The sequence below is a fragment of the Papio anubis genome, chromosome X (assembly GCF_008728515.1).
Source record: "Papio anubis isolate 15944 chromosome X, Panubis1.0, whole genome shotgun sequence".
Taxonomy (NCBI): domain Eukaryota; kingdom Metazoa; phylum Chordata; class Mammalia; order Primates; family Cercopithecidae; genus Papio; species Papio anubis.
In genome coordinates this window covers 138,958,607-138,982,668 of record NC_044996.1, presented here as the reverse complement: position 1 = coordinate 138,982,668, position 24,062 = coordinate 138,958,607, and the positions used below count along the sequence as shown (strand labels likewise).

Genomic DNA, 24,062 nt, shown 5'->3' with positions numbered 1-24,062 from the left:
GAAATAAAATTAAAGGCTGAGAAGCCTGCTCCGGGGCAGTCACCTCTGATGTGAGAAACCTGAAAAACTGGAAATCACCAGCCAAGAGGAATTATACGTGTGAGCTTCACATAGGTGGGATGTGATGGATGTGGACAGAGCAGCAGAGAGAAAGCCCAGGGAGCATATGCTAAAAAACCCGGGAAGAAAAACGCAAAATCCAGCAGTCTTAGAGGTGGCCTGAGGAAAGTTTAGGTTAGAAATATGTGTGCCATAAGAATAATGGGCATCTATATTCCTCCAAGAACATCAGGATAACAAGGAGCATTAAATACCAAGTTAAGAAGGAAACACAATAAGGAAACCAACTTAAGTTCAGGGAAATTAGAGACTCGGGGGTTCATTTTGCAGCAACTGCTGATTGTGTGAATGGAAATGAATTTCCTAACATCACTGAGCTTTAGTTGTCAAGGAGAGGCAGTAATACCTACCTTGCAGAGTTACTGGATTGTTATATATGTGACAGCAACTAAGACGGACTGCTTAATAGCATACATTGGATATCGTGACCCATAGAAAATGTTCTAAATGGGGGTCGGCAAACTATGCTCATGGGCCAAATGTGGCCCACTGCTCATGTTTATAAATAAAGTTTTATTAAAACACAGTCATGCCCATTCATGACATACTGTCCACAGTATTTTCCTGCTGCAGCTGCAGAATTGAGCCATTGAGACAGATACCATATGGCCCAAAAAGTGGAATATATTTACTACCTGGCTTTTACAGAAAATGTTGATCCCTGGTCTAGAACATCAGTTAATCACCAATCACTTGGGAATCGCAATAAGCTTCCATCTGTTGACCACCTGTTATGTCTGGTCATATGTGATTTCATTTAATCTTATAGGTATTACAATCTCCATTCTAATTTTGAGAAAACTGAGGTTCTCAGGTATTATTTTCCCAAAGTCATGCCATTGAAAACACCAACATTCTGATTTCAAAGTCAATTCTACACTGATTCTCAGTGGCATTTTTATGAAAAAGTAAGGATACAATGCAGGAAGAGGGGAAAAAAGTCCTAGGGCGATCTCGTGGGTCTGCATAGTATTCTTCCTTTTTCATCTGCCATCTGCAGTGGAACCACCACAAAAAGGCAGATTTTCAAAGACAAAACTGTGCACCTGATTTCTCGAAACCCAGCGAGGTCAGGCTCCTCCAGTCTCATCTCTTTTGGTGCTCCCACTCTTCACTCGGCTGGCTGGCTTTCCTCAAGGTGCTCTAAGAGGCCAGGCTCTCTCCCATATTCCCAGCCCCTAAACATGCATATTCCCGGACCAAACCAATGGTCAGGCTGCTTATTCTCATGGCCCAATAATGAGATGGAGATGAACTGGTAGAGAAGAGAGTTTTCATTTCTGTAACCGGGTGTAGGGAGAAGGCCTAGAAATTATCACTAGACCTACTCAAAATTACAAACTTTTCCAGAGCTTATATGCCTTCTAAGCTATATGTCCATGTGTAAGTGTACATTCACCTAAAGCTATAAGTGATTAACATCTTCTAATCCATAACTAAGGTCTGAGTCCTGGAGACCTTCCTCTGGAGCCTCAGTAAATTGACTTGATCTAAATGGGTCCAGGTGCTGGGGTAATTACCCTTATCTTGTTTTCTGCTAAAGCATGGAGGTTTGGGGAGTTTCTTCAGACCCCCAGTAAAAGTTGTTTAATCCTAAAAAGGGTCCTGTTAAGATTTCCTTCGTAATCTTGTCATGCTTCGAGGTCCAGGAGAGAGGCCTGGGCAAAACTCTTGGTGGGCTTTTGTTATATTCCAGCCTTTGTATAAGGACTGGAATATCAGCTTTTAATATTTAACTTCACCACCCAGTTAGTGCTGAAACAGTTGTTACGGAGGCCTGCCTGTTCAGCTGTTAGTGAGGCCTGGCCTGTCATATGCATACCCAAGTATTCCCTAGTTAAGTCTTAGTTAACACTTCCAAAATATCTACTGGAATGTCACTTCTTCAAATGAACCATCTCTCCCCCAAGACTGAGTCAAATCCCCTTATAAGATACATATACATGCATATATATTTGTATGTATAAATGTATACATATTCATGTATCTGTATCCTTCAATGCACTTAGAACAGTTGTAAATTCACATTTATTTGTGTAATTATTTAACTAACCACTGAGGTAAGAACCCATCTAGTTTTGATAGTCCTTGTATTCCTAGCAAATATTACAGCACCTGCCTCAGAGTGGGAGTGTAATGAATATTTGTTGGATTTTTAAAAATGCACATCTTTGGAAAAATGGAGAAGACCATCATTCTCAACATTGAACCATTGGATACAATAGAAAATGTAAAGCCCAAGACCCAGGATAAGGAAGGAATTCCTCCTGACCAGCAAAGACTGATCTTTGCTGTCGAGCAACTGGAAGATGGACGTACTCTGTCTGATTACAACACTCAAGAAGAGTCCACTCTTCATCATGTGTTGAGATTTCATGGTGATGCTAAGAAAATGAAGAAGTCTTACACCATTGCCAAAAAGAATATGCATTACAGAAGGAAGGTTAAGTTGGCTGTCCTGAAATACTCCAAGGTGCATGACAATGGCAAAATTGGTTGCCTTCATGGGAAGCGCCTTTTAGATGAATGTGGTGCAGGAGTTTTTATGGCCAGCCACTTTGACAGGCATTATTGCGGCAAATATTGTCTTACTGCTTCAACAAACCAGACGAGTAATTGTGTATGAGTTAATAAAAGACATGAATTAAGAAAATAAAAGTCATAGGTTGAAATAGAGATTGTTCAGCCAATTGACATAAGGTAGAGCACTGACAAACAGAAGCTGCTCACCTTTAGTGGCGGTTGTGTTTGGAGATAGCAGAGAAGCCTCCTCACTTCCTCCAGGACTCAGAGAAGGTGGGGGAAGGAGGTCTTTGGTGTCTTAGTCCCTTCTCACCTCTTTGGCATTACTTCCTTCCCTCCCAACCTCACACCTTATAGTCTACTAACTCCAAACCGACAGGAACTCTCCTCCCACGCACTACATTCACACACCCTAGGTTCACATGTGCAGGTGTGCATATACACACACACACACACACACACACACACACAGGCTGTTATCTCCCAACTTCCTGAGAAATGATTAGGCAGGAGTCTAAATCCTGAGCCCCTTCCAGGGGTTGCCTTGAGCAGTTGCTTACTCAACCCAAATGCCTCAGATACTGAGCTCTGGGCTGTCTGTGTGTACTGCTGTTTGCCATGTAAAATCCCTCCATTGAACACATCTGTCTACTTGCCCATCTATCCCAAAGGTCTAGAGGTACATCAAAATCAAGGGCCATGTCTTTTCTTATGATTCCCAGGGTAGCCTCTAATTAAGAAAAATTCACTTATTTGAACCAACTTCCCCAAAGAATAGAAAGTTCTAAAAATAAGAGGAATCAACAGAAAATTAAGTTCCAGTTTCCTCATTCACCTCTCCTGCCCAAATAGTACTCTTTTTGTCTGGACTCTTCTTCCTCTTTCCCCTTCTGACTGCCTCCAATGCCTCCAGCAGAATGAGAGAGAAGCTGTCCAGGCTGCAGAGAGGAGTGGTAGCAACTGGATCTTGCCTCAGAAGGTAGGGACAGGGTAGGCAGAGGGGGAATGCTCTCGCTGGAAATGTCAATGCCCCATGGGCAGGGAACTGCAGAGAGAGCTTCCTTTATTGAAGGCATGAAGTCAGAAAACTGGGAATTGGTACCTTCCAAAAAGAGGGAGAGCCAGCTGGTAGGAGAGAGGGTGTGTGAGGCGGTGCCAGGCTAGTGGACACTGCACATAAAGAATGTCAGAATATAAATGTTTATTTGTTACTGAGTCCTGGTTTTGGGTGACTCCAGATGGAAAGCGCCTATTGGCAGGTGTTTTGTCTCTCTGCAAGGGGCACGAGGGTGCTGATAGTTGCTTCTGTCACTTGTTTCATTCCCACGGAAGCATGCTTGCACTTCCCAGGTTAGGCTTTCGGTCAGGTTTGGGCTTGTGGAATCGTTTCATATTTTTGACATTATGGTTTTGCAACACCTAGCTTGCCAGGATGCTTGCCCCCAAGCAAGTTCTTCTCTACCTGCCCCGCACAGATGAGGTTGTGTGCATTTTTACCATTACTCTCCAGCGGACCATTCAAATACAAACATACTATATTTGTATCTCAATCACTTGCACTTGAGTCTGCTTTTAAGATTTGTTTTTCTTGCCCACTATGCAAGTAAAGGCCTTGTTTGTGATCACCAAAGTCAAGTGTTTAGACAACCTGCTCAGGCCCATTATTTTCCCCATTTATTTGATGTCTTTTTTAAAAAAAATTTTTAAATATTGGGTATAGTGGCTCACACCTGAAACCCAGCACTTTGGGAGACTGAAACAAGAGGATTGCTTGAGCCCAGGAGTTCAAAACCAGCCTGGGCAACAGAGTGAGACCCTGTCTCTATAAACAATTTAAAAATTAGCTGGGCATGGTGGCATGGCAAGTGCCTATAGTTCCAGCTTCTTGGGAGGTTGAGGCAGGAGGATCACTTGAGTCCAGGAGGTCGAGGCTACTGTGAGCTATGATTGACCACTGCACTCCAGCCTGAGTGAGAGAGTAAGACCTTTTCTCAAAAAATTAAAAATAAAATAAAATAAAATAAAAAACCACTTAGATAACCTGCTAAGGCCCATTATTTTCCCCATTTATTTGATAACTTAAAGAGAATCATTTAGAATAGAAAAAAGTGACAAAAAAAGAAAAAAAAGAAAAAAGAAAGAAAAAAATTTTAAAGAAAAACAGGAAAAAAAGGAAAATTTAAAAAGTGAGTGACAAAGTGAAAATATTTGGATTATCTTCTGAGAGGTGAGGAATTTGAGACTGTAATAAACATAAAGGACATCTATGTGTAAGAAAAGATTATATAATTAATTACCCAGATGCATGAGGTCTAAATGTTCCTGAGTTTGCCTAAATGTCATAGTTATGCTAATGACATGTATTCTATTTTATTTTTACTTAGAGGCAGAACTGAAGTTTGGGTGGCTGCCAACAAGTTGTTGAGCTTGAAAGCGATGCTATAAATTTCCAAGGACATGATTGCAGTTGCATCGGATGTACTTGTCTACTCAGCTGATGTTCAAGTTCAAAATAGAGCTATGTTCTGAACATGGGCAATGTTCTTAAAGGAGAATTTTCAGGGTATCTTAATATCGTTTGACCTCAGGCAGAATGAGCCAAAGGCAGTGGGGTGTAGGAAGAACATGAGACTTGATCTCTGGGAAATGAGCTCCAACACTCAACAGTGTAAGACCTTGTTGTGATGGTTAATATTGAGTGTCAACTTGATTGAATTGAAGGATGCAAAGTACTGTTCCTGGGTGTGTCTGTGAGGGTGTTGCCAAAGGAGATTAACATTTGATTCAGTGAACTGGGAGAGGCAGACCTACTACCCTTAATCTGGGTAGGCACCATCCAATCAGCTGCCAATGCAGCTAGGATAAAAGCAGGTAGAGGAACATGGAAAAACTAGACTGGGTGAGTCTTCTGGCCTCCATCTTTCTCCCATGCTGGATGCTTCCTGCTCTTGAATGTCAGACCCTAAGTTCTTCAGTTTTTGAACTCTTGGACCTATACCAGTGGTTTGTCAGGGGCTCTGGGGGCATTCAGCCACAGACTGAAGACTGTACTATCATCAGCTTCCCTACTTTTGAGGTTTTGGGACTCAGACTGGCCTCCTTGCTCCTTTGCTTGCAGTCAGCCTATTGTGGGACCTCACCTTGTGATCATGTGAGTCAATACTCCTTCGTAAACTCCCTTTACATATACATCTATCCTATTAGTCCTGTCCCTCTAGAGAACCCTGAGTAATACACCTGGGCATGTCCCTTAGCACCTTGGATGAATCCTTAGGTCCGTGAAATAAGGGAGCTGGAGTTGATGGTCTCTAGAATGATTTCTTTTCCCAAAGTTCCCTGGTATTATTACTTACAGAAAGATAAAATGTGAAATGTAACAAAAATAGGAAGCAAATTATAACCAAGGCTGAGCCTGTTCATTGCCACTGAGGTATCTCTGGGGTTTGTGAAAATATAGGAGAGGGTATTAAAGAAAGAGTGCCATGAAAAGTGAAACAGAGGAAGTCCAGAGTCCTCTCAGACTCTGGGAAAGTCACACACATTATGTGACACACATTTCTTTATATTCAGATAGAGGCAATCTGACACGGACTTCATACATGGATTTGATAACAGCCCATTTTCAAAATGGGGAAAAATAGCCACATAGAATTATATACAATGATGTTAACTGTACTAATAGTGTTAATCTCATAATACTGTTAAAAATAAATATGTTCAAATTTATGTTGCTACTTCCACTCTAAGGACTACTATATTTTTGTATCAAAGGAGCAGAGCATAACACCATTTCTCTTACTGAGTCGATTGGACTGAGCTCACCCCACATGTGCTAGAGGAATCAATATTCATGGAGTGGAATGTCCACTAGGGCATGTGGATCTAAGGGAGAATATTGAAAGCCAATACAAAATGACAATTAAGACAGAATAAATTGGAATATTAGATTTATTTTACATTTCAGAATTTTAACTGCCATTGAGTCCATTAGAAATAAACCTACAAAAATAATGTCTTCCTATTGATGAGCTTTGTCACAGATATCTCCTGTTTCCAGACCAAAGCAATGGAAAACAATGAAGAAAAGGAAAAAATTAGGCCAGGCACAGTGGCCTATGCCTATAAATTCAGTGCTTTGGGAGTCTGAGGTGGGAGGACCACTTGAGGTCAGGTGCTTGAAACCAGCCTGGGCAACATAGTGAGACCCTGTCTCTTCATAAAACAGAAAAAATAGCTGGGCAGAGTGGCATGCATCTGTAGTCCCAGCTACTTGGGAGGCTGAGGTGGGAGGATTGCTTAAACCCAGGTGTTGGAGGCTATATGATTGCATTACTGCATTCCAGCCTGGGTGATAAAGCAAGACCCTGTTCCAAAATAAAACAAAATAAAAGTCTGTCTTTGATGAGGTGAAGAACCATAGAAATACTAAAGCACAATCTATGAAGAAAGACTGACAAGCCAAATAAAAGTTGAACAGTGTGAAGGGGAGGTACTAAGAGAGGGAGAACACCTCTGATATGTTCTCCAGAATTGGTGGCAAAATCCCTAAGGCAAAACTTTGCTTGGGAAGACAAAGGGGGATGCAAAGGAAGAATGCAGAAAAGAATGAGGGAAAGCAGGAATGATCATGGAAACTTTCAGACATAGTGAGATGTAGGCTACAAACATGGTGTGACAGAAGAGATATGACAAACAGCAGCTGCATGGCAAGGCTGGTTTACTGAGCAGAAACAAAGTTACTTTTTTCACCCTGTCAAAAAAACATAATGGAGTTTCTTTTGAGGCAGAGAAACTCCTTCTTAACTGTGAGCAATGTCATGTCATAACATAGAGAACTGATGAGGGGAAAAGTGCTAAGAGATGACAAAATAATGGCATAGGGGATCCAAGGTATGTATAATTGGTACTCTCATAAAAAGAAGGGAAAATACTATAGGAAAAAAGTCAAAATATGGAAAAGAAGAAGATGTGACAAGGAGTGACAGGAAGGGCACAAAACTGTGAAGGAATCTGAAATCTTTGCATAGGCTTATGAGAATGTAATGAGGAATCTCAGTTTCCAAGAGGCATGGCTTTTTTTCTTTCTTTTTTTTTTTTAAAGCTCAGGATAATAAAGAAGTCACTTATTTACACATGGAACAAGAACAGAGAATGGACATTCAATTCTCAAAACTGAAAACTTGACAGTACAATGGCAAATTATCCTAACGAATAAAAGAAGGCTGACATTTCAACAGAAATTATCATGACCACAAAGAAACCTTGTAAATGAACCTAGGTATCACAAGTACATGCACCAAATAGGAAAGGTAGAGTGCATAGTCAACCAGAAAATAGAAAGTCTTTGCAGAAAAGTGTAGAAAAAGTATCAGGAAGTCTTAATCCCAGAATGAGGTAAGGGATCTAAAAATATGAATGGAAGTCAGGCATGGTGGCTCACATCTGTAATCTCAGCATTTTGGGAGACCAAGACTGAAGATTGCTTGAGTCTAGGAGTTCGAGACCAGCCTGGGTAACATGGCAAAACCCCATCTCTACAAAATATACAAAAATTAGTCAATTGTGGTGGTGCATGCCTGTAGTTCCAGCTACCTGGGAGGCTGAGGTGGGAGGATCACTTGAGTCTGGGAGGTGGAGGTTGCAGTGAGCTGAGATCATGCCAGTGACTACAGCCTGGGTGACAGAGCAAGACTCTGTCTGAAAAACAATAAAAAAGAGAAGAAAAAATATGAAAGGCATCAAAAGGGGCTTTGAGTTAATATTATAGCTAGAAGAACAAGGAGAAAAGACTTCATCTTGGGTCTTATAGCATCAGCCAAATATGGGAGGTGCTCACAGGTCCTTCTCTGAAGATTATTCTCAAGCCCTTTCTTCCTGAGGGCCCAGAGAGTTAACACTTCTTATTGGTTCTTTCTAGCTACCACTGTCTTTTCCATCTTTTGATGTTCTCTTTTTTTCTTTCCCACAAAGCCAAGCTACTAACAGTCATTCGTGATTCCCAATACAATACTCTTGGGGATAAGGTATACACTGCTGCTTAGTTATTTGAGGGCTTAGATGCTAATCCATATGGGCAAATAGACTGTAATGAACTTGGGATATAAAACATTTTCCCCATCCAAAGGCATGTAACTACCTCTCCTCTGCCCTGGGGCACTTCACAGCTCCCCTTTTGCAGACATTTCTGTTTCTTTAGGTGAAAGCTGACACTGTTTTTAATTCTTTTGTGCAATACAGAGGGAGGAGCATGAGAAACAAAGAGTGGATTTCACTGAGTTTTTCCTCCCAAAAGGCCACTAATCAAAGGGTAGAACAATAGGTGGGAACTACTGTGCTCAGGTAACCGCTTGTCTGAGAAGTTGGGCATGTGTGGGAATCCTCCCAAGTTCCAACACATAGCTTGTCAGGTCCCCTGTGCACTACCAAGATCTGTTTGGGTCCTTGCTTCTAAAATTATGGAATGGCTGTGGTCTTTCCACAAGCTAACCAAATTCACTGGAATAAAAAAATAGTGTCAATTTCCATTTTTTCCTCATATATATATGTGTGTGTATATATATACACATATATACACCTCATATATATGTGTGTGTATATATATATTTTTTGAGATGCAGTTTTGCTCTTGCTGCCCAGGCTGGAGTGAAGTGCCATGGGGTGATTTCGGCTCACTGCAACCTCTACCTCCTGGGTTGAAGTGATTCTCCTGCCTCAGCCTCCTAAGTAGGTGGGATTACAGGTACGCACCACCATACCCGGCTAATATTTTGTATTTTTAGTAGAGACAGGGTTTCACCTTGTTGGCCAGGCTGGTCTCAAACTCCTGACCTCAAGTGATCCACTCGCCTTAACCTCCCAAAGTGCTGGGATCACAGGCATGATCCACTGCACCTGGCCTCTCCCATAATTCTTTTACTTAATGGTTTGACACCCTCTGCCTTTGCTGGTTTGGAAGTACTAACTGAAAAAAATAAATAAATAAACAAAATGCAACAATTATTAGCAGAAAATCCCACAATGGGATAAGTTTAATAACTTGTTTTGAAGGCAGGGCTGGGTTGTGTATTTGTTCATAACTATAATTCTATATGTTCTATAGAATACTTGTCATATATGCTAGCTTTGGCTAGTCAAATTAATCATAAAATGAAAATAGCTATCAATAATCACAGTCCTTCACAATATTAAGGTGCCCTATAGGGAGTACTGCAAATTCTAGGTGTTCCATTACCTACATAATGGTAAAAACCATTTACTAGTTCTTCTACAACAAGATAGAATATCTCCTGGACTTTTATTTTCCTGCTTCTTCTCTTTGAGAATAACCGGCAGAGAGGTGATTGTGAAGTTAAAACATAGAAGAACATTAAAATCCTAAAACTATGAAGAAGTTATAGGAGAACCAAGTTGTGAAAGAAATATTTTCCAGCCTGAATAAGCTGCTTCTTAAATTTGTGAAAAGCTTACAATTTTTCTGGACTTATCATTGATAATGTTGAGAAATCATTTATAAAATAGTACAGATTTCCATCCAGAAAACTGAAAATTAAAATGAACAAACTTTCTGATTTTTCAAAGATTAGAAGAACATGAATCGCACAAATGTGAGAGCAAGAAAGATGGGGTGTTGGGCAGTGTCAAATGCCTGCCACAGAGAAGTCAGGCAGAGGGAGTTGAGAGAGGACGCTGAGTTTGGGGATTAGAAGTTACATGAGATTGCTGAGAAAGCAATTTAGCTTTGAGAGAGCATGAGCTTAATGTCATCCCTGAGGATACTTTGAAAATGGATTATTTTAAAGGATCATTGGTGAGTACTTAAATCAGAAAGTGGAGGTCACGTTGAGTCAGAATGGGCTCATTTTGAGTAAGTCATGCCAGACTAAACTCATTTCACCGGACTGATAAGTACAAGAAATGTAGTAGACTAGAAGGATCGTATCTCCTTTGGAGCTAAAATAATTGACAAGATTTTTCCTCATAGTCTTGTGGACCTGGTGAGGATACAATTAAGATCAGCTTACAAGTATTGACACTGAGGATTAAGAGATGGATGTCCACCTGGAGGGGTGTTTCTCACGGTCCCTCTCTGGATGTCTCCTGTTGGTCATTTTAGCTAATGATTTGGATGAGTAAAAGGATGGCGTGGGAATCAGGGCTGCCAATTTGGGGAAGCTGGGATGACGAGATAATAATGCCTTGTATGACACAATTGAGACCAAAAGAAACCAGGAATGGGAAAGAGAAATGAAGAAACAAACTTCAAAGGAGACTTGCTGGGCTAGATCAATGGACTGAAACTAACAAGATGAAGACTGATAGCAGCAAAGTACTACTCTTGTTCAAATACACCAGCTACACAAGTACCGAGTAGGGGAGACAGGGATGAGGGGCTACACAATAAAAATAATAAGGGCAATTGACTGTCAGGGCAATATGAGACTTTAGTCTTTCTCTAGCTGAATAACAACAACAAAAAAACCCACAAAAAACAACCTCATATAACTTCCAACAACTGCAGTATAAATGTAGTGTTGAGCATAATGAAAGTAACCTCAGTTTGTACCTCACTTTGAGTGATGGATTTCATTAGAATAATTGAGAGCACATGCTAATTACTAAAAAGCATTCTTTGATATTTATGCAAATTCACAATTAAGAATAAAATTTGATTAACCATGTAACTTTGGGGTTGGAAAAATGAATTTATTCAGTGTGAGTGGTATTATAGTCTCTGATGAACAGATCACCCACAGAGTTGTGGAGTTTTGTCCTCAGTGCCCAAGAGTATGTTTTCAGAGAAATATAACTACTATGGCAAAGAACCAAAATGCAGACAGATGAATAAGTAGGAGAAAGGGAGAGGAGGGAAAAGAGGCTGGGAACTGGTGGGCAAAGGGTGGGGAATGAGTATCAAAGAGCAAGCATAGAGGGACAGGCTCTGTATTTGAACTTTTTTTGATGATCCATACACGTGGGTGGCTTTTCTCTGTGTCTGTGTCCAGATTTCTGGGTACAGGGAGTGATAAGCGCCATGCAATCACCATAGTACCTGATCTCAGGTAACCTCCCTCATCATATACTGTGCTTTGTAACATTTCACACAACAATAACTAAACCACCATGCAAGTACTTCTCTTTCCCTTCTAAACACTAAGGTAAGTCCATGGGAGCAGGATGACTGTGTTGGTCACTTTCATCACTGTCTTTAATGCCACCTATATAGCCATATGTAAGCATATATGAAACACTATTTAAAAAGTTTGAATTTTTGAACATCACTCAGCAATTTAATAGCTTCCCTACATGGTGGAAATTCAAAAATAGGAAATATAAGAAGAAAAACATCTCAAGTTAGTATCACAACATTGCAGCCTGAAAAGGAAAAAAACGCATTCTTTCACTACAATGCAGTACATAAAAAAGTAATGAAAATTGACCACTTATTAGTTCATAAAGCAGGTTTTCAATAAATTTCATCAGGTTGGTGTATAGATGTCACATTTTTTCCCATATGTACTAGGTTAGAAATCAAGAATGCAGAGATGACTAGAAAACCCTCATATAGAAATTTTAAAACACACATTTTAAAAATGCAAGGGTCTGCACTACAAATAGGGTGCAGTATATACTGCTCAGGTGATGGGTACACCAAAATCTCACAAAGCACCACTAAAGAACTTACTTGTGTAACCAAACACCACCTATGAAAATAATAATAAAAAAAAACCTAATACTAATTTTAAAATTTTTAAAAAACCCTCAACGGTCAAAAGAGAAATTGTAATGGAAACCGAAAATATGTGTAAAAAATGATAGCATTAAATATTTTCTTAAAAAGAGAATACCATTAGGGCAGTACCTAGTGGGAAATTTAAAGCCTTAAATGTAGAGATTAGAAGTGAAAATAGGGCAGGAATGAAGATACTGTATATCCACCAAAGGGAGCTCGGGAAGAACAACGGATTAAACCTCTGTAAAGTAGAAAGAACAAAGTACTAAGACTAAAAAACCTCTAGCAAGACTGACTAGAAGCAAGATAAAGAAAAAGAGAGGGGTGGCTCACGCCTGTAGTCCCAGCACTTTGGGAGGCCGAGACAGGTGGATCACGAGGTCAGGAGATCGAGACCATCCTGGCTAACACGGTGAAACCCTGTCTCTACTAAAAATACAAAAAATTAGCCAGGTGCAGTGGCAGGCGCCTGTAGTCTCAGTTACTTGGGAGGCTGAGGCAGGAGAATGGCGTGAACCAGGGAGTTGGAGCTTGCAGTGAGCCGAGATCCGGCCACTGCACTCCAGTCTGGGCGACAGAGCGAGACTCCGTCTCAAAAAAGAAAAAAAAAGAAAAGAAAAAGAAAAAGAGAGCGAGAGCAAGAGAGAGGAAGAGAGAGAGAGAGAGAGAGAGAAACAACCACACACTACTGGAATTTGTAAAACCCATAAATGTAAGTACTATAGAGATAAAAATGATAGCCTTGACAGCTCTACACCAACAAACTTGAAACCTTAAATGTTCAAAATCCTAGAAAACTACAACTGACTCAAGAAGAAACAGATAAACTAAAAAACAAACAAAAAACAAACAAACCAACATAAACTGAGTCAGTGGTTTAAAAATCTTTCCACCAAAGAAAAATCTAGGCCCAGTTGGTTTTATATGTTAATTTTCACAAACAATCCATAAATAATACCAAACTAATGTAACTCCTCCAAGGAGTGAAAAAATAAGACATTTACCCCAATTCATTTTATGAGACTAGTTAACTTTAGTAATCAAATCATCCAAGGAAAGACATATTTATTAAATATAGGAACAAATATAAATGGAAATGAATAAATTTATATAATACAAATAAAAAATATATAAATAGAAACAAATATAAATAAAATACAAAAAAATTAGAAAGACCAATTCATTAATCACCACAGAAAAACCTATAATAATCATTTTAACAGATGAAGAAAAAGCATTTGATACGTTCACTATCTATTTCTGATTTTTTTTTTACAGATTCTTAGCAATTAGGAATAGAAAGTAACTCCCTTACTCTGATAAATAATATCTAGTTTAAGAAACATAAGTGAAACATCATATTTAATTGTGAAAAGGTAAAAGTTTTCCTATTTAACATCAAGTTAGTAAGGTTATATTATATTACATATAATATTAAATAATTATATCAAGCTTCATCTTGGGGAAAAGTCTAGCTCAATAAAATAAGAAAACAATAAAATATATAAATATTACACAGAAAAAAGCTGTTATCATTGGCTGCTTATTCATTGCCTACCTAAAAGAACCCTCAAATCTCAAAGAATAGATACATTATTAGAATTAATGAGGGTTTTTGATGATTGCTGGATACAACATAAATATTCATATCACTTGTATATCTTAATACTGGCAAAAAATAGAACATATATTTTTAGAAGATAGCTTTCATGAAAGCCACAAAAATATAAAGAATTAGTACTGAATAGAATAAAATTGGTTCAAAAACACTTTATTGAAAAATTATAGAAATACTGAAAAATAACAAAGTAAAAATAAATGACAAGTTATAGCATAATCTTGAATAGGAAGGCACAACATTTTCAAGAAGTCACTACTCCTCTGTTCAATCTGTAGATAGATTTAATGCAGTTTCAGTCAAATGCCAACAAGATTTTTAGGGAAAATTTGATTCTAAAATGTATATGTAAGAACAAAGAGCCATAAATAACCAAGATGCTTCTGAGAAAAAGAAGAGGTTGGAAAAACTTACTCTATTCAGAATTAATATAAAATTTTGGGCCGGGCGCGGTGGCTCAAGCCTGTAATCCCAGCACTTTGGGAGGCCGAGGCGGGTGGATCACGAGGTCAGGAGATCGAGACCATCCTGGCTAACATGGTGAAACCCCGTCTCTACTAAAAAATACAAAAAAAAAACTAGCCGGGCGAGGTGGCGGGCGCCTGTAGTCCCAGCTACTCGGAGGCTGAGGCGGGAGAATGGCGTGAACCCGGGAGGCGGAGCTTGCAGTGAGCCGAATTGCGCCACCGCACTCCAGCCTGGGCGACACAGCGAGACTCCGTCTCAAAAAAAAAAAAAAAACTAAAAAAAAAAACAAATATATATATATATATATATATATATAAAATTTTGGTGGTTAAACCCATGTAGAATTAGGACTGGAACAGACACACTAGACAATTCAAAAGATAAAGAGCCATTTGGGGCATGAACAGATGCATTGATCAATGAAAAGAATCGAGATCAGAGAAACAGACTTAAGTCCCTGGAATTTTCATGTATAACAAACAGAAAGAGATTTTCTGATGTGTGGGCAAATATGAAATAAACGGTACTAGGACAAGTGGTTATTTATACATACAAAAAAAAGGAGAGCTGAAACTACACCTCACACTCCACACAAAAATCAAATCCAGATGGTTGAAAAATTTAAATGCCAAAGTCAAAGTTATAACACTTCACAAGACAATTTAGAGGACAATCTCATGTCCCATGGATAGGAAAGCATTTCTTAAACCAAATAAAATAATAGTCAATAGCCATAAATAAACAGAGACACAAACTTGACTATATTCAACAAATTTCAGTTTGTCAAAAAATTCCATAAAGAGAAAAAATTAAGTCATAAATAAAAGATGACATTTGCAACATGTAACTCACCATGGCTCAGTCTCTAGACAACATTTAAAACTTCTATAAATCAACATAAAAAAGATAAACCACCCAACAGAAAAAAATAAAGAAAATACCTGAATGAAGGCTTTGTAAAAGTCACAAAATCATATGGAAAGATGTTCAATCTCACTAATAATAATAATCAGGAAAATGAGACCTAGATATCGTTTTATATTCATCAGACTGGCAGAAACTTAAATATCTAGAAATATCAGCTGAGGTGCCCATATCAGCTACCAAGGTAAGTGTGGGGGCAAAATTGCATATGGTGGGTTTTCAACGGGAAATGCTGACAATATACTAGAGGACTCTAAAACTTGCTTCAAGACTGGCAAATGATTTCATCGACTTTGAGAATATCAAAACTAGATCAAATTTGATACTGGTGAGGAGGTTTCTTTGGAGGAATCTGTTGCCATGCTGTGGGTAACCCAACCTTTTGGAGGGGAGAATGGGTTATTACTGGTCCCTTGCCTAATGGGTGAGCTTCAAGGAGATCCTGACAATGCTTTGAAATGATCCTTGCAGTTGGAAGACATGGAGAAGGGGTGTCTGACCTATTTCTGGGAAAGTTAAATTGGATTGTGGACTAGGTTCTGAGTCACCTGGGGAGTCTAGTGTGCAGAAGACAGGCAGCACCAGGAGGGGCTGCATAATGGGATCAATCCACATTTCCTAAATGAGGTGGAGCCCACCAGAGGGAAGCTGGAGTGTAATTCCTTTGTGGTCCTGGACATTCTGGGAACAGGACAGAATTATAGGCACCCAGTGGAATACAGACACTCTCCCTCATCCCCTATGAAGGGGCTCAGCTGAAAACCACCAAGCAGCCCTGGAAAGCACTGAGAAAAAGGAGGCAACCTCTGCGCTCTGCAGGCTACCTAGGGACACAAAGGGACCTGTCTGCCCACATATTCAGGTAGGGAGGACTGAACTGAAACTGAAAATACGCAGAAGACATAATGTCAAGCCAGTTTTGAAGTATTGGCTATTATATGGGACTGGATATTCCAATTCCTGAGACAAAACAGTTTTATGACCAAAAGTGGCTGGAGGATATTTTATTTTTTTGAGTGTGACGATCTCTCCAAATGTTTGAAAAGGGTGGTCGGAGAGGATAATAAAGTCGTATGCTTGGTCAACATTCTGACTCTATATTGTTTCATAGAGGGTAAAACTATAAAGAAAAGCCAGAGGATGATACCAAAAAAATTGGGGAGATCATTTATGGTGGGCAGAAGAGTGACCAGGATGGAATTCAGGAGGCAGCACACAGGAGCTGTGGATGTGCTGACGACATTCTGTGACCCAAGGTGTTGGGTGCTGTGGCCAATGTATTGTGAGTCCTGATTCCCTGATTATTTCTGCAAGTATTCAATAGTTAGTATAAAATAACACTTAAAGGGAAACCATAAAAAGCTAGAAGACAATATGTGTGCCTATTTGACCAAGAAATCCTTTTAATTTTTCCCCCCTATTCTCATGTCCCTTGATCTAAAATATACTTTTTATGCCATTAGCAGTCCAGGTTCCTGCTGCTTTTAGACTATTGAAAAAGAAAAGGAAGGAATTTTTTTCTCTTCATGCCATTCTTTCGTATGTCTCTGCCCCAGGCAATGAGCACATACCGGCTGAGGTTTTTGAAAGGGGGATAGTGTTGTGGTTGGGGAAGAGAGTATTTATGGGGAGGCTGAAAACTTCAGTAAAATTTCAAAAATATCCACAATTTTGATAGTGATGACCTCCAGATGGGCAAATTACTAGTGACTTTTTTTTAATGATGTCCTATTTGTTCCATGGTTTTATTTTTATTTTTTGAGATAGGGTCTCGCTCTGTTGCCTAGGCTGGAGTGCAATGGCGCAGCCTCGGCTGTCTGCAACCTGTGCCTCCCAGGCTCAAGTGGTCCTCCCACCTCGCCCTCTTGAGTAGCTGGGACTACATGCACACACCACCACGCACGCTTAATTTTTGTATTTTTGTAGAGATGGGATTTTACCATGTTTTTGAGGCTGGTTTTGAACTCCTGGACTCAAGTGATCCACCTGCCTTGGCTTCCCAAAGTGCTGGGATTAAAGGTGTGAGCCATGGCTCCTGCCAGTTTCATGCTTTTTATAAAAAGAATGAACTCCTTATGTAATAATAAATAAATAAACAGAAATCATTTGCTTTGGATGTAGAAAATGCAGATTTAGATTGTCCAGAGTCAGGAGCTAAGCCTCATATATTTTTGTTTTAGCTCAGTGTAGAGTGCATTGAAGGTGTCCTAAAAATAATTCTATATAGTAAGCCAACTTAAAACCCCGCTCACAGCCAGGTCTGCCAAGTATGAGCCAGGTAAAATTACTGAAAAGGGTGGTTCTGACTTACTCCTTAACAATAACGTGGCTTACAAACAAAGACTGATATAAAATAGTTGATCCAACTCAAACACTTTGCTCATTTCCCAAAATTTACTACACAAACATATACAACTTACCACAATATAAAGATCATAATGGAAGGTTTGCCTTTTATTCCTTTAAATGACCACGTGTTTAGATCTGATGTACTGACAGCGATAATTCTCCATTAAGGAGAAATCTAATAAAATTTGAAAAATAGTGATTTTGTATTTAGATGATACTCAGATCTTCTGCTACATATATGGAAAATGGAATTATTGCTAGAAGCATTGTTTAAAAATTAGGGTATCAAAGGAGTATTAGGAAGTCAGGACGTTCTTTCTTTAGGAAGCAGCTTATCTGGATTCATTCAAAGAGCTTTAGGCCAGTTTGAGGTCTTTCTGCAAAATGTAAATTGCTATATGAGAAACCATATATAGTCCAATGATGAAAGAATGCAAAGCCTTAGAAGCACAGGAGGCAATTAAAGCATCTTCCCTAAAGTTCTGACAAAAAGGAAAATAACTATCAAATTATTCAACGCGAATGCTTATTATGTATGTATAAGTCAGTCGGCAGATGAAAAGAGGAGGGAAATATGACTTCGACCCGTAGGGAACTCACAGTCTTATGGGGGCCACTAAGGGTGGTGGTGTGACCTGCCTGGAGCAGCGCTAAGTATGGACTTGTGAGTCAAAGGCTATCAGAACCTAAGTAAACTGATGGCTGTTCAGAGAAGGTAGAGTTCCATTCAACAGTTTGCAAGAAGGACTATTTCATGGAGGAGGTCACATTGAACTAGACCTTTAAAAGTTGGTAGAGTTTAAAAGCAAGTATATGGAAGGAGGAAGAGTGAAAGTGAGCAGAGGTACAGGAGTGAGGCAAGGGTGAGCAGTTTTAATTTTTTAATGGTGGTATTATAAAATACACACCAAAATTTTTCATCTTATTATTATTATTATTATTACTACTATTATTTTGAAGACAGGGTCTGGCTCTGTTGCCCAGGCTGGAGTGCAGTAGCTCAATCATGGCTCACTGTAGCCTTCACCTCCTGGGCTCAAGCAATCCTCACACCTCAGCCTCCTGAGTAGCTGGGACCACAAGCATATACTACCACGCCCAGCTAATTTTTATAGTTTTGGGAGTGACAAGATCTTCCTATGTTGCCCAGGCTGGTCTCAAACTCCTGGACTCAATTGATCCTTCTGCCTTAGCCCCAAAGTGCTGGGACTACAGGCATGAGCCACTGCACCTGACCCCATCTTAAAAATTTTTAAGTGCACAGTTCAGAAGTACATTTGCGTTGTACAACCATCAGAACCACCCATTTTCAGAGACTATTTTTCATCTTGTAACAGGGAAAATCCATATCCATGAAATACTAACTCCTCATTCTTCCTCCTCCCCACCCTGGTAAACACTATTTCACTGTCTCTATGACTTTGACTACTTTAGGGACTTATATAAATGAGATCATACAGTGTGTATCTTTTTGTGACTGGCTTATTTCACTTAGCACAATGTCCTCAAGGTTCATCTATGTTGTAAAATATGTGAGAATTTCTTTCCTTTTGAAGGCTGAATAATATTTCATTGTATGGATAGGCCACATTTTGTTTATCCATTCGTCTATCCATGGACACTTGGGTTGCCTTCACCTTTTAGCTATTGTGAATAATGCTGCCATACACATTGAGGAACCAGTATCTGTTTGGGTTTCTGTTTTCACTTATTTCGGGTTTATACCCAGGAGTGGAATGGCCAAGTCATACAGAACCTCTAGTTTTAGTTTTCTGAGGAACCACCATAATGTTTTTCATAGTGACTGCACCATTTTAATTCTTATGAATAGTGCACAAGGGTTCCAATTTTTTCACAGTCTCATCAACACTTATTTTCTGGGGTTTTTGCTTTGTTTTTGATAGTAGCCATTTAAATTAGCATAAGATATAATTTCATTGTGGTTTAGATTTTCATTTCCTTAATGATTAGTGATGTTGAGCAATATTTTATATGCATGCTGGCCATTTGTATATCTTCTTTGGAGAAATGTTTATTCAGGTCCTTTGCCTATTTTTTTAAATTGGGTTGATTTTTTTTTTTTTTTGCTGTTGTTTAGGTAGAGAAGGCAATCTTTGAATACCAGTGATGTTTCACTAATGCTGGGCCATAGATTTCACAAGAAGTTGTATCAGGTATTAGAATGTGAGTTTGGTTTCAATCATGGATGAGTTTGAATGCCTTTTCCAAAATTCAGTGTGCATTTCATCAGAAGCCACAAAGGGTCCAGGAGCAAGAACTGGTCTGACTGCTCTCTGCTAAATAATTTCAGCCTGATGACAGTGAGCAGGCTATACACGAGTCTAACACGAGAACAGGTGGAAAGGGAGACTTTCCACTGGAAAAAGGTGATTCTAACATACAGAATCACCTTCAAGGAGCAAGTAAGCAGAAAAATAGACAATGGCACAGTGGCCAGGCGAGAAGACAGTAGGTCCAGAATCTGAGGTTCAAATCCTGGCTCTGTGAGATAACAACATGCCTTGGTTTCCCCATGCTACTGAAACGCCAGGGGTTTGGTCTAGGTCCCATTGCTCACTGCACAGAAAGCCAACAACTGAGACAATGAGCATTGCCAGGGAAGAAGGCTTTATTTGGGTGCTGCAGCCAAGGAGATGGGAGATCAGTCTTAAATTCATCTCTCCAACCGACTAAAATTGGAGGGTTTATATAGCTGGGAAGGGAGGTAACTACCTGCAAGGAAAACTGCAGTTAGGGAGGGGTGAGGAAGCAATCATGATAAATGAGGAGTCTGGTGTCTCATTGTCTGATGGTGATGTAGTGAGTTTCAGTCTCTTGCCTGAAAGTCTGTTTCCTAACTCAGATGACTGACAAATGTTAAGTTTCAAGTTTTAAGACCAGATGGGTCAATTTTTATGTTTATTCAAAACCCTGTAAATATCAGTTCTATGTGGAACTTCAGCCGGTTTCCCCCTAGTTACCACAGTTAGGGTTAAATGATGCAATATAAGTAAAACACCAGCAATGTCTGACACACACACAGAGTGCATGACACAAGTAGTGTGTTGGGATGATATAACTCAGTGAACTTCCTTTGTTTACTCAGTTATATTGAGCGATGAGGCATCTCTGAAGATGCCACTTTGCTACCTCTCTCCTGATAATTTCACCAGATCCAGCCATATGAGCACTGCAAGTGGGGGCTTAGCTTAAATTGTTCCTCATGTTTCTCTTGCAGGCAAATCATTTGGCACCAAAACAGGCACAGAAGTCCAAATCCTGCTGCCAGCTCCACGACTGATGGCACAGACAGACTTCAGGATTAGTCCTTTAATCTCTGTCCTCTATTAAATGAAGGTCATCATGCTGCAGCCTAATGTAAAAGGATTATGGGGATTTTCATCATTCATTAACGATTATCTTATTCTTTGAAACCCCAAGAACACCATATAAATTCCAAAGTCTAATAGGTACACAAGGGCTTTATTATGGATGATGAAGTTTCAAAGGATGCTAACCCCCCCACCAAAAAATATTTTTTTTCTTTTTTGAGACGGAGTTTTGCTCTGTTGTCCAGGCTGGAGTGCAGTGGAGTGATCTTGGCTCACTGCAAGCTCCACCTCCTGGGTTCACACCATTCTCCTGCCTCAGCCTCCAGAGTAGCTGGGACTACAGGCACCCACCACCACGCCTGGCTAATTTTTTTGTATTTTTAGGAGAGACGGGGTTTCACCATGTTAGCCAGGATGGTCTCAATATCCTGACCTTGTGATCCACCCACCTCGGCCTGCCAAAGTGCTGAGATTACAGGCATGAACCACCGCATCTGGCCACAAATTTTTTTTTTAATGCACTCTCTTTTCCATATAATCCCAAGGTCAGTGAATCACGTGTAAGCCAGGTGTTTATCTTAGCTGATACTGCCTTAGTGTTGGCACAACTTAAATTTAGTTCAACTATTTGCATGATCTTTGCACAACACATAAACACCCAAGAACAGGTGGTGCTCCTCGGTGGTCAACACCAGGGTGGCTACGGAAGAGCACGTTCTTTCTCTATAGCCCAGGTCACTGGCATTCAAAGCAATATTTTTCAATCTCTGATTTTTCCCTGGAAGTAGGAAAATGCTTCCCTAACTGCTTTACTTATAAGGGTGTTTTTTGCTAATTCTGTGCCCAGAGTAACTAATGGGGACATAGACATAGACATCATTCAAATGGTGTGCTCTCTTTACCATAACCCATGCTTTAAAATGAAATAAAATAAACTCATGCCTTAAGACGACAATCAAGAAATAAATTCTGCCTAAGGAAAAGTCCTGTGTTCGAAGGTTTTTGTCCAAATAATCTGACATTGTGGTCATGAAACATTGAAAATAGCATTTGGAGCAGTAAGTATAAAAAATTTAGAAGGAGTAAAACTACTTGAATGCTTGTTGGGAGGTTTACAATGTAGTCAAACACCAGTTAAGCAAAAATAAAATTTACTACTTAACTATTTACATTTTCTAATGTGTGGTTTCATGGAATTGTTGAGACAGAAGTAGACACTGAAATAGGAGTACTTGAAAGAAATAAGACAAAGATTTTTATAAAGTCATTTCTGACCTAATTAAGAAAATATAATCTCCATCACATATGAAATCAACATGAAAAATGCAATGTCAAAGAAAACACTTGGAATGGTCAACAAATATCTACTACAGATAGAAATGAAAATATTTATGTTATGTAAATGTTCGGCATCAAATCATCTCCGAAGTTGCCTTCTGGAGAACTTTCTTTAGTTGGTATATTCTTCCTATGAATCAAAGGAATACAGTGTTATGATCATAAGTAATGAAGGATATGAGACAATTTTAAGGATTTTAGGAAAGTAGGGAAGCAGTGAAGTGAAGGGTAGGCAGATACTTCGGAGGGTAAAAAGTGTTTTTGATTCAAAAGAAAAGCTAAGGTAGTTTGAAGAAAACATGCATCATCTACTAGTTAATCTGGGGTACAATGAAGGTGGTGTTATTTTAACAGTGTTCAGAAAAGACCAATTAACTCTGTGGCCATACAGACAGAATGAAAAGAGTGCATAAAACAGATTCTGAGGAATACAAATCAATCTAGCAAGGAGCTTTATGATGAAGGACCAATGTAAGCATATAATACACTTTTTTTTTCATTATTAGCAGTATCATTGTATGGTGATGTTACCTACTTTTGGAGTGGAGCTAGATATGAGAGAGTTGCATGTCCTTTGAAATTTATTTGGGGTAAATAGTGAAAACAATATCTAAATAAAAAAGAAAACATTCTAGAGGTGCAGAATTCAAGCTAGAAGAATTGTGCCCTTGGATGTCCCAAGGTCAAATTTTAATATGTCATTGAATGAAGGTTCCAATGTTTGGAATAATGAAACAAGTCATATTGAATTTTGTCTTTGCTATCACCCCTCCCCAGTGTCTACCAAAAAGGCTGGATAAACATTCATGCAAGTCAAGACACTGTCATAGCCACAATTCATCCCAGCAATCTTTCCTGGAATAGTCACTTAAGACATATCTGGTGAGGACCCACTGGTACTTTTAGAGCAATCAGAAAACACCTCAAATTGTTCACATCTAGTGTAATCCATCCCTGTTTCATGAAGCATCACTTCAACGTCCTGGAACAGTCATTCTACCCAAATCTTCTGTCCCTAGAGCCCAACACTCTCTGCATCTTCATCCATTCTTCACGGGGCTTGATTTCCAAGTCTCTCTACCATCTTGGCCACACACCATGTTACACATTCACTACGGACACTGCACCACTGTGGACACTGCACCACTGCAGATACACTTGTCTGCCAGCAGATGTGCAGAGTCTCTTATGGGAGATACAATTTTTGACTCATGTGATTCAATGCCCATAAATCTTCATCCAAAAGATGCCCATAGAGACAAAGAGCAGAGTAAAGTCCTTGCAGCAGTGTTTCTCAAACTTGGCCACCCACCAGAACTGCCTGGGGAACTTTAAAAGATACTCATGCTGAATCCCACCCACCAAGATTCTGATGTAATGCTACGGGGTGAGATCTGGGCATCAGGATGTTTAGAATCTCCCCAGGCTCCTCTAACATGCAACCAAGACTGAAGCCCGCTGTCCTCAGCAATATGCCCAGTCTGGCCTTCCTGGCATCCCCCCATGGGTACAGGATGACAGTTTCTCACTCTGACCCTTTCCTTTATTCAATACAGCACAGCAGAATCCAAGAGGGTGAACACTATTATGAAAGAGAATACCTGGACTCGGATCTGATTAAATGTCTTCAACAAAACCAGTGCCAAGCCTTGGCCATTCA

The 24,062-nt window shown here is 39.5% G+C and overlaps 1 protein-coding gene and 1 pseudogene across 1 annotated transcript in view; one reads left to right on the top strand and one right to left on the bottom strand.

The window, feature by feature from the left end:
- PUDP (pseudouridine 5'-phosphatase) overlaps positions 1–24,062 on the bottom strand; it is a 171,925-nt gene that overhangs the window by 9,543 nt on the left and 138,320 nt on the right. The window lies entirely within an intron of this gene.
- Positions 2,282–2,736, top strand: LOC110742145 (annotated as a pseudogene).